Raw genomic sequence first — 13,523 nt, forward strand, 5'->3', positions numbered from 1 at the left:
TGGTTCATCGCTTTGTTTAATTTCGAATGATAAACACACAGTAATCTAAGAACTTCTCTAGGCAATTTACTTTTTGAACGTTTGTTTTTCACTCACATTTGTCATCAAAATCAAATCAAACTTTATTTGTCACATGCGCCGAATACAACAATTATAGACTTTACCGTTAAATGCTTACTTACAAGCCCTTAACCAACAGTGCAGTTCAAGAAGAGTTAAGAAAATATTTACCAAGTAGACTAAAATAAAAAGTAATAATAAAAAGTAACACAATAAGAATAACAATAACGAGGCTATATACAGGGAGCACCAGTACCGAGTCAGTGTGTGGGGATACATGTTAGTTGAGGTAATTTGTACATGTAGGTGGGGGTGAAATGACTATGCATAGATAATGAACAGCGAATAGCAGCAGCTAGTTCCTCCAGGATTTCGCAGATTTTTTGTGTGATTTCTGCAGCCAAAAATGCTTGATTTTGAAGCAGCTTTTCTGAAATTCTGCTATACATTTTGTGATCTTTAAGTTCACGTTAATTTCATATAAACAATACAAAGTCATATGTGCTCAGTTTTAGGATGATTTTAAGCAGAATACAAAAACAATTAGAAACATCTAAAGTCCTCAATTTTGTTTATTTTCCTGAACAAACAGCTCTGTCATAATCCACTCACACATTCGCTCATACACACCTCTCCTCTCCATCAGGCTTGGGGTTTGCTATCAACACGAGATGCACCTCCCATGCCCACTCACACACTCTCTCTCTCTCTCTAAAAAAACAAATAGATTCAAAGCTGATCAATCGCTTTCAATTTGAGGATCGACATTTCTTTCGCATAAATTGTCTTCAAAATACTTGAGATTGCGATTTTAAAAAAATCGAATCAAATTAATTTAAATAGCCCTTCTTACATCAGCTGATATCTCAAAGTGCTGTACAGAAACCCATCCTAAAACCCCAAACAGCAAGCAATGCAGGTGTAGAAGCATGGTGGCTAGGAAAAACTCCCTAGAAAGGCCAAAACCTAGGAAGAAACCTAGAGAGGAACCAGGCTATGAGGGGTGGCCAGTCCTCTTCTGGCTGTGCCGGGTGGAGATTATAACAGAACATGGCCAAGATGTTCAAATGTTCATAAATGACCAGCATGGTCAAATAATAATAATCACAGTAGTTGTCGAGGGTGCAGCAAGTCAGCACCTCAGGAATAAATGTCAGTTGGCTTTTCATAGCCGATCATTAAGAGTATCTCTACCGCTCCTGCTGTCTCTAGAGAGTTGAAAACAGCAGGTCTGGGACAGGTAGCACGTCCGGTGAACAGGTCAGGGTTCCATAGCCGCAGGCAGAACAGGGTCGTAAGGGAGATAAGGAACAGAAAACGTAAAAATAGAGTTTTGTGGTTGATTTTAACTTTTAAAACAGTATTACCATTTCAAAAGAAAATCCAGAAAGATTGTGTTTTTGTGATCCGTATTAAGTTTTACAGAGTATAAAACGGCAAAGCTGACAAATTGCACTCAGTGCTTTGAGCAGCGCTCTCCATAGACAGACTGGGAAGAGCAGAGTGCCGACCACCCTACTAAAGCCAAGGTTAGTGGAGAAAAAGTTTGATTAATACACCACTCACCTTGATTCTTTCAGCGCTTGTCAGTCTTTCCTGCTACCACTTCAGTCATGGTGATCTGCCGCTGCTGTGGGAACTGTTCTGACATTCTCATTTGCTTTGCTGATTCAAAGTGACTGTTGATTGTTGACTTTCTCTTGTTTCCAAAAACATTTGGAAATAGTTTCGCACCGTCTGTAGCTGTTATTTGTTTTGGCAAATGAGATTGATTTCTCTTCATTGTACTGCCTGTCAGCCATCAACAATCACTCATCATCTTCGCACGTGAATACGCTGACAGGCCAGGGAGAAAAACTTTGTTGACGTGGGGTTGGATTGGGCCATTTTTCACAGTAACAGTGTAGTAATTTGTCAAAATTACGAACCCGCTTTTGATTGGACCCTTTTATGCACTTATTGTGTGGGGATTGGTCAAAATTGCGAGCTGTCGAATAATATGCGCTGATTGGTTGATTTTGCATTGAATTATGCGATCGCAGAATCTCGTAATCCTGGAGGGACTGAGCAGTGTACAAAAGGTAGGGGGTCAATGTAAATTGTCTGGTGGCGATTTTATGAATTGTTCAGCAGTCTTATGGCTTGCGGGTAGAAGCTGTTGAGGAGCCTTTTGGTCCTAGACTTGGCGCTCCGGTACCGCTTGCCGTGCGGTAGCAAAGAAAACAGTCTATAACTTGGGTGACTGGAGTCTCTGAGAATTTTATGGGCTTTCCTCTGGCACCGCCTATTGTATAGGTCCTGGATGGCAGGAAGCTTGGCCCCAGTGATGTACTGGGCCATTCGCACTACCCTCTGTAGCACCTTACGGTCAGATGCCGAGCAGTTGCCATACCAGGCAGTGATGCAACCGGTCAGGATGCTCTCGATGGTGCAGCTGTAGAACTTTTTGAGGATCTGGGGACCCATGCCAAATCTTTTCAGTCTCCTGAGGGGGAAAGGTTTTGTCGTGCCCTCTTCAAGACTGTATTGGTATGTTTGGACCATGATAGTTCGTTGGTGATGTGGACACCAAGGAACTTGAAACTCTCTACCCGCTACACTACAGCCCCGTCGATGTTAATGGGGGCCTGTTTGGCCCGCCTTTTCCTATAGTCCACGATCAGCTCCTTTGTCTTGCTCACATTGAGGTAGAGGTTATTGTCCTGGCACCACACTACCAGTTCTCCGACCTCCTCCCTATAGGCCGTCTCATCGTTGTTGGTGATCAGGCCTACCACTGTGTTGACATGGTGTTGGAGTCGTGTTTGGCCACGCAGTCGTGGGTGAACAGGGAATACAGGAGGGCACTAAGTACACACCCCTGAGGGGCCCCAGTGTTAAGGATCAGCGTGGCAGACGTGTTGTTACCTACTCTTACCACCTGGGGGCGGCTCGTCAGGAAGTCCAGGATCCAGTTGAACACAGTATGAACGACAGTTGAACTGTGCCAGCATAATAGCATTAGGGTAGACTAGTTGAACATGCAGACATTGCATAGGCATAGAGATTACATTGTTCCCACCTGCAAAATAAAGTTCTGAACTGGTTTGAACCCCAAAAAAGTACCGGCTTATACCGTTCCCTTCTGTTCCTTTTAAACCTCTGAAATAATTTTTTTCTTACATTCACTCAACATTAAAATTACTTTACCAATCAGTGTGAATAGAGCAGCTTGCTATTGAACGGGCAAGCTATAGCTAGTTGTTTCCATGCGCAATGGACAGACAAGTTTAGGGCGCGTCGCGAGATGCGACTGAAATTTTGCGGGTGGGGAGTGAGTGAAAGAGGGTGGAGGAGGAGACTTGGCTTGAATCGCTGGGCATCCTGTTATGACATGTATTATCTGAATTAGACCTACAGAATTATACCTAAGGAGGAGTGGCTTCTATGGAGGAACTTTGAATGTCCTTGAACTTCAGAGAGTTGGTTTAACGTTGGACCAGAGGTAGCTAGCTAGCTAAGAAGCTTGTGTGCGAAGAGCAGAACCAGAATTAAAAACACGTATTACCTTTTTGTAGTTAATAAATCGAATGTCAAACGGGATAACTATAGTAACCTTAACTAGCATTGAAAAAGCTAATCAAATCTCTAATTAAATATCTCACTATTTTCTGAATCACGCTGGTAACGTCAGTAGGCTACAGTAGCCTAAGTTTCAGAGGGGGAGGGAAGGTTGCCTACACATGTACACACACTGGCAAAGATTTTAAACTGACAGGCAGACACTGGAATACATTTCTGAGTGAGGGCTTTGCATAGTTGCCTTGTTGCGTTTTTTGAGGGACTGAAAAAAATGCCCGGAACGTAAAATAACATCATTAACCGGTTCCCGTGATTTAAAAATAAAGTTTCTGTTCTGGAACAGTATAGATAATTTTCGTTCACGGTTTTCTGTTCTCTTCCTTGAACCGGTCCTTTGCCTTGCCTGGGTAACAAACTAAGATGAGATCTATTTGCTATCCCTCGTCCTTTTATAGTAAAGCATGCTTCAGATGATTTAAACACTTACTGTATGTAATCTGTTGACTATGCAGTACACCCTATGCAGGTGGTGGTACACAGTATACTGTGGAGTTCACTCTGTAGGTTTCTAGGTTTACATATAGCTGTGGTCATTAAAACTCATACTGAAAGTATTAAAACAGGAAGCTGTTTGTGTAAGTGTGTACTGTTTTACCAACTTTTAAGACACAGTTTAGCCATAGTGATGTAAAGAGATCATTACTTGTAAATAACCCGTTTTTGATGGACATTGCCATTGAGGGCTTCCACCATTTTAAAGTAGTCAACTGGATCGGGATTCATATGGTTTGGGAGCAATCAGCCATTGATCAGAGCCTTGTCTTCTTCAAATTGGTTTGCATAGTTTGTAAATGGCTTTTCAGCTACATCACCGCCATGTAGTGGCCACAATAAATTAATGATACACAATATTTGACTCCAGCACTGCAGGTGGCGTGAAATCACCAATATTAGCTTTACACTTTTTTCAAACATCAAAAGAAGAAAATTAACTACTTAAAATGGAGATAGCAGCAATTAGGGATGAGCTTTTGAAATATTTTCACTATTCGTATAATATCGTTCTCACTAAAGTAACTTAATTCCATAATTTTTATTCCATTTTGCAATAATTAGAACTATCCCACTTCAGCTGCTAGTCTACATATGGAGCCTCTGACTGTAGTGCCGCTTTGATTGCCCGACATTAACAGCTTGCTGCCCGTATGTCTTTTTTTATGGTGTGCACTTCATTCAAATAAAAACTACATTCAAAAGTTTGTTGTGTTTTTAAGAATAAAAAATAAGGGGGATTAGAAATGATGCAAACATTTAATTTGATAAAACCTAAAATCTATCTGCAATATTAAAGCTGAAAATGAAATTGCCACGAGCAGCACTGCAGATATTAAGATGAGCGAGATGCAAGACTTCACTCTCACACAGTCACACATGGTATCTGCACATGTGCACAGGTTCATTTCACGCTGTTCACAGCGTGGTAGCCAGGGCACCAAAACAAACAGAGAAGTTGAGCCTCGCACTTCAACGCGCTTAGTTTTTGTCATTTCACTGAGTCTACCTTTAAGAATGTCAAATGTCCTGGTGTATAGTAGAGCTGGGACCAAAACCCGAAAAAGACCGTCACTGACATTGTCTTCCTCTTGCTGAAGCATTTTGCTTATGTTGGTCATTTCCCGGTGATTTTTCTACACAAGGTTCCTGTAGATTGTTCAAAAAACATTATTTGGTCAACAGTAATAGTCTATTCATTATGCAGTAGGTAGTCTAGCGGAACTTCTTTGGGATAGGGGGCGGTATTTTGACGTCCAGATGAAAAGCGTGCCCAAAGTAAACTGCCTGCTACTCAGGCCCAGAAGCTAGGATATGTATAGAATTGGTAGATTTGGATAGAAAACACTCTAAATTTTCTAAAACTGTTAAAATTATGTCTGTGGGTTTCTATGGGAAACTAGATTTATGAGGCACCTGGTTGCAGTTCCTATGGCTTCCACTAGATGTCAACAGTCTTTAGAAATTGGTTAATGTTTTTCCTTTGAGAAATGAAGAAGTACGGCTATTCAGAATGAGTGTCAAGCCAAGTGGACTCTTTTGTTTGGGGTGCGCGACCTGTAGCTCGCTCCACTTTGATTTTATCCGCTATTGAACACAGTATATTCCGTCTTAAATTGTATCGATTATTTACGTTTTAGGAAACCTAAGGATGGATTAGGAAAGTTGTTTGAAATGTTTGGACAAAGTTTACAGGTAACTTATTAGATAATTTGTAGTCATGTTGGGCGAGTTGGAACCGGTGTTTTTCTGAATCAAACGCGCCAAATAAATTGACATTTTGGGGATATAAAAAAGGAGTTTATCGAACAAAAGGACCATTTGTGATGTTTCTGGGACATATTGGAGTGCCAACAGAGGAAGATCTTCAAAGGTAAGGCATGAATTATATTGTTATTTCTGACTTTTGTGTCGCCACCTGCCTGGTTGAAAATTATTGTTATGCATTTGTATGATGGGGCGCTGTCCTCAGATAATCGCATGGTTTGCTTTTGCCGTAAAGCCTTTTTGAAATCTGACACCGTGGCTGGATTAACAAGAAGTTAAGCTTTATTTTGACATATTGCATGTGTATTTTCAAGAATGTTAAATATTTACAATTCTGTAGTTTGAATTTGGCGCCCTGCACTTTCACTGGATGTTGGTCAGGTGGGACGCTACCGTCCCACCTAGCCTAGAGAGGTTTTAAGAGCATTGGGCCAATAACTAAAAGGTCACTGGTTCGAATCCATGAGCAGGCAAGTTGAAAAAGTCTGCCTTTCTGCCCTTGAGAAAAGCATTTAACCCCCAACAACAACTGCTCCCCGGGTGCAGTCGTCGATTAAGGCAGCACCCGCACCTCTCTGACTCAGAGGGGTTGGGTTAAACGTGGAAGACACATTTAGGTTGAATGCATCAAGTTGGGCAACTGACTAGGTACCCCCCTTTCCCATTGTGTTGATTATTGCTTTGAAAATCCAGTATATTCCTGTCCCTGTTTCGCTGCTGTGTGAGTGAGCCACTCTCAATTCCTTTCCCCACTGTGCGCATGGACCATCGCTCAAAATGCAATATCTATAAATATAGTTTTCAAAGCAACTACTGTCATTCTAGTTACATAGAGGAGAGTCACAGCTTGCTGTGAGTATATAATTTATTTCTTACCTTTCAATATTGGCACCACTTTACAACCATGCAAGCGGAGCGGAGTTGAGGATATATACTTGTTTTGTAGTGCAATACATTTACTGATGGATAAATCAATTAGCTGACATGGCTATCTACTGTAGCAACAATATCATATTTAGAGTTAGCAATCTAGCTAAGTGTTTTGAGTTCCCACTTCCTCAAAGGGTGGTGAATAATATAGCCTAGGCCAATATGCACAAAGTTGTCAAAAATGTGATCATTCTGGCACATCAAAATATCAATCATGCATTATCTGGATATGTTAGATGAAATAGCTGACTTTTTTAATCATAGGCTATCATCTCAGTGGTCTTACTTGGCCCTGAAAAAAATATATATCTAGAGCCCTGCTGCAACTGTAAAGTAATTGTCCATTAAAACACAATTTTTATCGATATATTTATTATTTTCGAGCAAAATACTTACATTTATCACAATATGACTTTTTGCCCATGTCGCCCAGCTTTAGTATATACTTGTATATAGTACTGTAGCAATGTCACATTGATAATTTGATTTAATTCAGACAAAGCCTCTTCATTGTTATAATATATAAATATATCTATATTTTTAAATGTATATTCTCGCACGTCGATTAATCGTACCCATCCCTAGCCTCAATGGCCCTGCCCATGCTATCCCATGCATAAGAGCAGAGATACAAGTTGAGATCCCTATGCATCTCTATGGGTCAAGCTCTTTACTGAAAAGGACCAAGGGGTGCTTTTATACCTTTCTGTTGGTCCTCCACTAAACATGGTCCCCAGGGAAACACTAACAACAATTATGGTTCCTACCCTGCCACATGCATTATTCCCATCCCCCCACACACCTCTGGGAAGAAGGGTTGTCGTGCTCACATCCCTTAGGTCTGATGATCTGACTGGAAGTTAACTAGTTAGAGCATGCTATTGATCAACATCTCAGATTTTGAATACAAACTAGTCAGATGGTTATAAAAGGGTCTTAGATTCATTGCTCTGTCTCTGGATGGACTTACTAAGACATAAATACATAGATAAAGCAAAAGACACCTGATCACTTAACAGACCAATATGAGAAGCCATTAACTACATGGACACTCCTCCCTCCACCATACTGAACACAACCTAACCTAAATCCTACCCTAACCCTTGCACCCCCTTTTTTAAATTGCCTATGGTTAATTCCACGATAACAGAATGATGCTAAGACTCCGATTTTTCACTTTAACATGTATGTCAATCAAAAACCAATGATTGCAAAGTTAAACAAACAATTGGTAACAGAATGACAGCATAAACAGCACAAACCGTCATTCTGTTACCAAACGTTGCATCTGTACTGTTCTTCAATTAAATGTGTTGTTGTAAATGTGTTGTGGTCCTTGAGCACAGAGTTGTATGGTTTGTTTAACTTTGCAATCATTGTTTTTTTTTGGCATTCATTCTAAAGTGAAAAATCGGAGTCATTCACCATTAAATTTTAGATTTCAACATTGCCAATGATGCCATTATGAAATGCAGCAAATTTAAGCAAGTGCATGGCAACATCTGGAGAGTATGGAACGTGAATCTGAATAAATCCTATAGCTCGTTCTCTTGAGCTGACAGCCTTGGAGCGATTTTCGCCTATATTGGTTATGCACGGATAAAAGACAGTATAGAGAAGGCCATGAAGAATAGACTAGTATAGACTTATATCCACAGAATGCTGGAGAGCTGTGTAATATGGTGGACTGCTCCATATCATTTTGTTTTCTATAGAAATCTTGAGTATCAAATAAAAATAAATGGCTTTTCACTCTTTGAATCCTTTAAAAATATTTTCAAACAGAGACTTGTCCTATACTGTTCAAATGTATTATGATGTTATGAGTAATTGTAAAATAAATAAAAATATATTTTGAGGCACTAGTTCCATGAATTTCACTGTAGTGTTGCCCCCAATGACTGGACAAAGCCATCTATCACGTGACACCATTCATTCCTATGTGAAGACTCGATAGCACATTTAAAGCCAAATTTAAGTCCATTAAGATGGCATCTCATGGAGACATAACATGCAGTGACTCCAGGAAGTGACGTTGCAGGCTACCTCAGTGCTACCCCTCGCATTGAGAAACACAAGTTGAAGGCCGACCGGGGTACTGCAGAATGCCATTAGCAACTGAATGATCCTTAGAACTTCTGTTCACAATTTTAAAATAATCTGTTCAAGGACATACTTCTTTTTTTAAAATTACTAGAAGATTCACCATGAAGATTGCCATTTTCCATTTGTTATAATGGTGGATCCTGTTTTCTGCTAACAATGCCTGCAGTACCGCGGTCAACCTTGAACTTCCATGGGGCTGTCGTTCCCCCCCTGGTTGGCCCCATAGAGATTCTATTAAATTACTAGAGGGGATATGTCATTAACCTTCAAAGGTTCCAGAACGGGGTGAAATGACATATTTTTCAAGGAGAAATCCAAACCAGTGTAATTGGAATGAATGGCATGATTGTACTTATGTGTCACGCCCTGACCGTAGAGATCCTTTTTATGTCTCTATTTTGGATGGTCAGGGCGTGAGTTTGGGTGGGCATTCTATGTCTCGTGTTCTATGTTGTCCTTGTTTTGTATTTCTGTGTGTTTGGCCTGGTATGGTTCTCAATCAGAGGCAGCTGTCTATCGTTGTCTCTGATTGAGAATCATACTTAGGTAGCCCGTTCCCACCTGTGTTTGTGGGTGGTTGTTTCCTGTTTAGTGTTTGTTTCACCTTTCAGGACTGTTCGTTTGTCGTGTTTGTTGTTTTGTCTAGTGTTTCATATTTTAATGAAATAGTATGAACACTTACCACGTTGCAACTTGGTCCTCTTCTCCTTCTCCCGACGATGTGCGTTACATTATGTAGGAAAATTAAAGTAAGGCATGTGATATATCAGAAATGGTGTAACTGAATGATTGTCAACCTAAAATATTGTCATATAATTACACTGTAAATACAGTTTATACAGGTTTTATACACATTTTCTGAATAAATAGCCTCTGAATTTGAAAACAGACAATAAATGTCTCAATTTTTGTTTTCTTGAAATGCCATGAGTGCTATTATATGATACAATATCAGTACTTGTTGCATTTACAACTTGTCTAAGTCCTATCATCAACTGGTTTCAGCCAGTGTATGGCTGTGGATTGATTGCATTGTTTGAATGGAATATTGGCAGTTCATTTGAAAAATGTATGGAATCATTCCTCTAAAACTGTCTGACTAGCAGTGGTGTAAAGTACTTAAGTCGTTTTTCGGGGTATCTGTACTTTACTTTACTATTTATATTTTTAACTACTTTTACTTCACTACATTCCAAAACATTTTTTAAACTTTTTACTCCATACGTTTTCCCTGACACTCAAAAGTACTCGTTACATTTTGAATGGTTAGCAGGACAGAAAATAGTTTAATTCACACACTTATCAATGGAACATTCCTGGTCATCCCTAGTTCCTCTGATCTGGTGGACTCACTAAACACATGCTTCGTTTGTAAATGATGTCTGAGTGTTGGAGCATGCCCCTGGCTATCGGTAAATTAAAAAATCTAAGAAAATGGTGCCGCCTGTTTTTCTTAATGAGGAATTTGAAAATATTTATACTTTTGATACTTAAGATTATTTTAGCAATTACATTTACTTTTCTTTCTTAAGTATATTTAAAACCAAATACTTTTAGACTTTTACTCAAGTAGTATTTTACTGGTGAATTTCACTTTTACTTGAGTCATTTTCTGTTAAGGTATCTTTACTTTTACTCAAGTATGACAATTGATGCTGTTTCCACCACTTCTGGCTAGCTAGCTAACAAACATATAGTGCAGATACATTATTCCAATTCATTATTTTACACAATATGTGATCACAGTACTGGCAAACCATGGTTGACTAAATTCCTGACCAAAATGGCTGACCTTAATCCCATCATAAGAAGGTTCATGTCCATTCTAGTATTCAAATGTCTAATTATATGGTTGGCCCCCAGTGGTGTGTATTCATGCATGCCAAGGGAAACCAGGCTTCCCCAAAAATTTGACCAATAAAAAAGGAAAAAACATAACATTTTTTATCTGTCGTCTCTCTGTGCTTCATAGTTTTTCTTCAATTTGCAAGTGGCTGAATGCATCTCACCGGAGAAAGCATCCGAGCGAGCGAGGGAAACAGCGTCCTTCTGTCTATGTATGTGTAGCCTATCTATCTGATGCTGTCTGGTCAAAAAGAGTATGATATTGTTACCGCCCGTAGCATTGGATGCAAGGGAAGCCAGCGAGCATTTGGCCTTACTTGATAAAAAAAAGTACACAATAATAGCCAATCAGCTTTGAGCTAAACTGAGTGAACTCAACTTTGAATGATCCTGGCGCACCAAAAAAAAGTGTAAAGGGAAGCCAGTTTGGATTTGGCTTCACACCAATCACATCAAAAACCAAACGTCATTGACAGAAAAAAAACTTGAATTGTTGCATCTCGTTGTGTTGTTGCCCTCCTGTGGTTAACTAGCTAGCTAAAATTGCCCCTTTCCTAAATTAGCTATGGGTGGCGAAGAGATTAGGATTTGTGGTTTTACTTAATTCTTTGTCCGGACCAATTACTACAAAGGCGATTCTGATCCTACGATGAATTCATACATTGTGCCTCTGGCCTGAGAGGATGGAAGTTCAATATGTAGCTAGATGTAGTAGGCTAATGTTAACTAGCTGGCTAATCATTGCCCATGAAAGGAAGTTTGGCTAGCGAGCAAACATTTTAGCCAGGTAGCCTAAGACAACAAAAACAAAAGTGTGTACCCTATGACAAAGTCATAGACCGTTTCGGCAACATGAAAGAGAGGAGGATGGCACTGGCATTTCTCTACTTGTTTTTCTCAACATGCTTTTTCTACTTACGCACATACAGAAATCAGTACCATGGACATGATATTTAGCTTACATTGATTGGACTAAGCATAGGTGATTTGATGATGTTGAAGTTGAAATGGTGCTGGAATAGTAGAGGCAGCTCCTGTTTTCTTTGTAACTTGATGTAACTCTCCGGTGTTCTAAATCAATAGTTGTTTAGGAGTCCGGAAATGTCGGCAACATTAACTTGATTGACCATGTTGTAGGTCATGTAACTGATTGTTACATGCTATATGCTTTGTGGACTCCACCGGATAGATGTTGCTCTCCGTTTTTGTGATGAAACAAATTCTGCCACTGTGTGTTCTTATTGTCTCTGCCTTAGGCCTATATATCACAGTGGCAAGGCATAGATTATAGAGAAAACAACACATTTATCACAACACATAGGTTGTAATATGGCTTTTCCCCCCAGGATTGGCTTCCCCAGTGATTTTACCCACGCACCACTACTGTTGGCCACCTCTGTCTGACACAGACAATAGATATACCATACTCACAAGGCCTGGGGGGCTTATGTCAAGTCCTACAGAGACAAAATACATGTTTTTTGATTGCCCCGGTTGAGACACGTTCAATGTTACCTCACACGGAAGTCCGTCTATTGCTGTTGACATCACATGAGCCTTTCTGAGCCAATGAAAATGTAGCAGACACGCTTTTGAAACTAGGTGGTGTAGTACCACTTACACACACTGGATGGTATAATACACATTGTTGGAAGTACAGCAGCGAGCTGAATCCAGCCATATGTCACTTATATGTCAGACTTATAGTTTTTGTTTTAATCAACAAAAAACACAACCGTTTTTGGGAGGGTTTAAACAGCCTAGTGCCCAATTTCGCCAAGTGCCTAGTGCCCAGTTTTTTAATCTCAAGAGGTTAATGGTAATACACCATCTGGCATGGAGGTGATATATTTTTCCATCTAAACATGAATTTGAATTAATACATCCTTAGCCTATAGGCCTACCTGTGAGTCTTGATTAAATATTGAGGTAGACTGTGAAAACGTTCAAAATGCATGATATTCACCATCTATATTTATGACCTTGGTAATTAAAGATTTACTTTCTTTAGTGTATAAGAAGAATATGCATATTTCAGTGTGTGGTGACAAACTATACTGGAAAGGAAATGGCGCACCGCTCGCTCACAAACGTTACAAATTTCACTTTTGGATAGATTGAATTGAAATGACACAAATGTTGTACCAGTTTTTTAATCGCACTAAAACAGATCAAAAACGTACTTTCAGTAGTACTGACACGAATAGTCTCCTCTGGACTGTAGCTCTATTCCAACTATCTAAAAGTCATTCACATCCAAGGTCATGAGAAAGCATTCAGGAATAACTCACAATACATTATTTGTGGTTTGTGGACATCCTTAAAAATACGATTTGACAAATCCTCATAAAACATCTAAATTGAACTGCACTAGCGGATTGACCAATCCATAACAATCATTCATTACCTTGTCAGCTGACAAGAAACAACTGGGAATGAGTTCAGGAAGAGGAAGTATTTATTTTGATCAAGGAAATGAAGAGTCCTTTCTGTCCCTGCCGATCAATAGCCATGTTGTCTGAACCAAGACATTTCTCTTAAGCTTTTTCCAGATATGCCTTAAGATATAACAAGGGGGAGAGAGATATAGCAGCTCACCTGGCTTTATTTTCTGCATTAGACCAACGACAAAGTTCCCCAGTGGGTGCAGGCGTCAATTCAACGTCTATTCCACGTTGTTTCCACGTCATTTCATTGAAATG

Source organism: Salvelinus namaycush, chromosome 36 (genome assembly GCF_016432855.1).
Source record: "Salvelinus namaycush isolate Seneca chromosome 36, SaNama_1.0, whole genome shotgun sequence".
Lineage (NCBI taxonomy): Eukaryota > Metazoa > Chordata > Actinopteri > Salmoniformes > Salmonidae > Salvelinus > Salvelinus namaycush.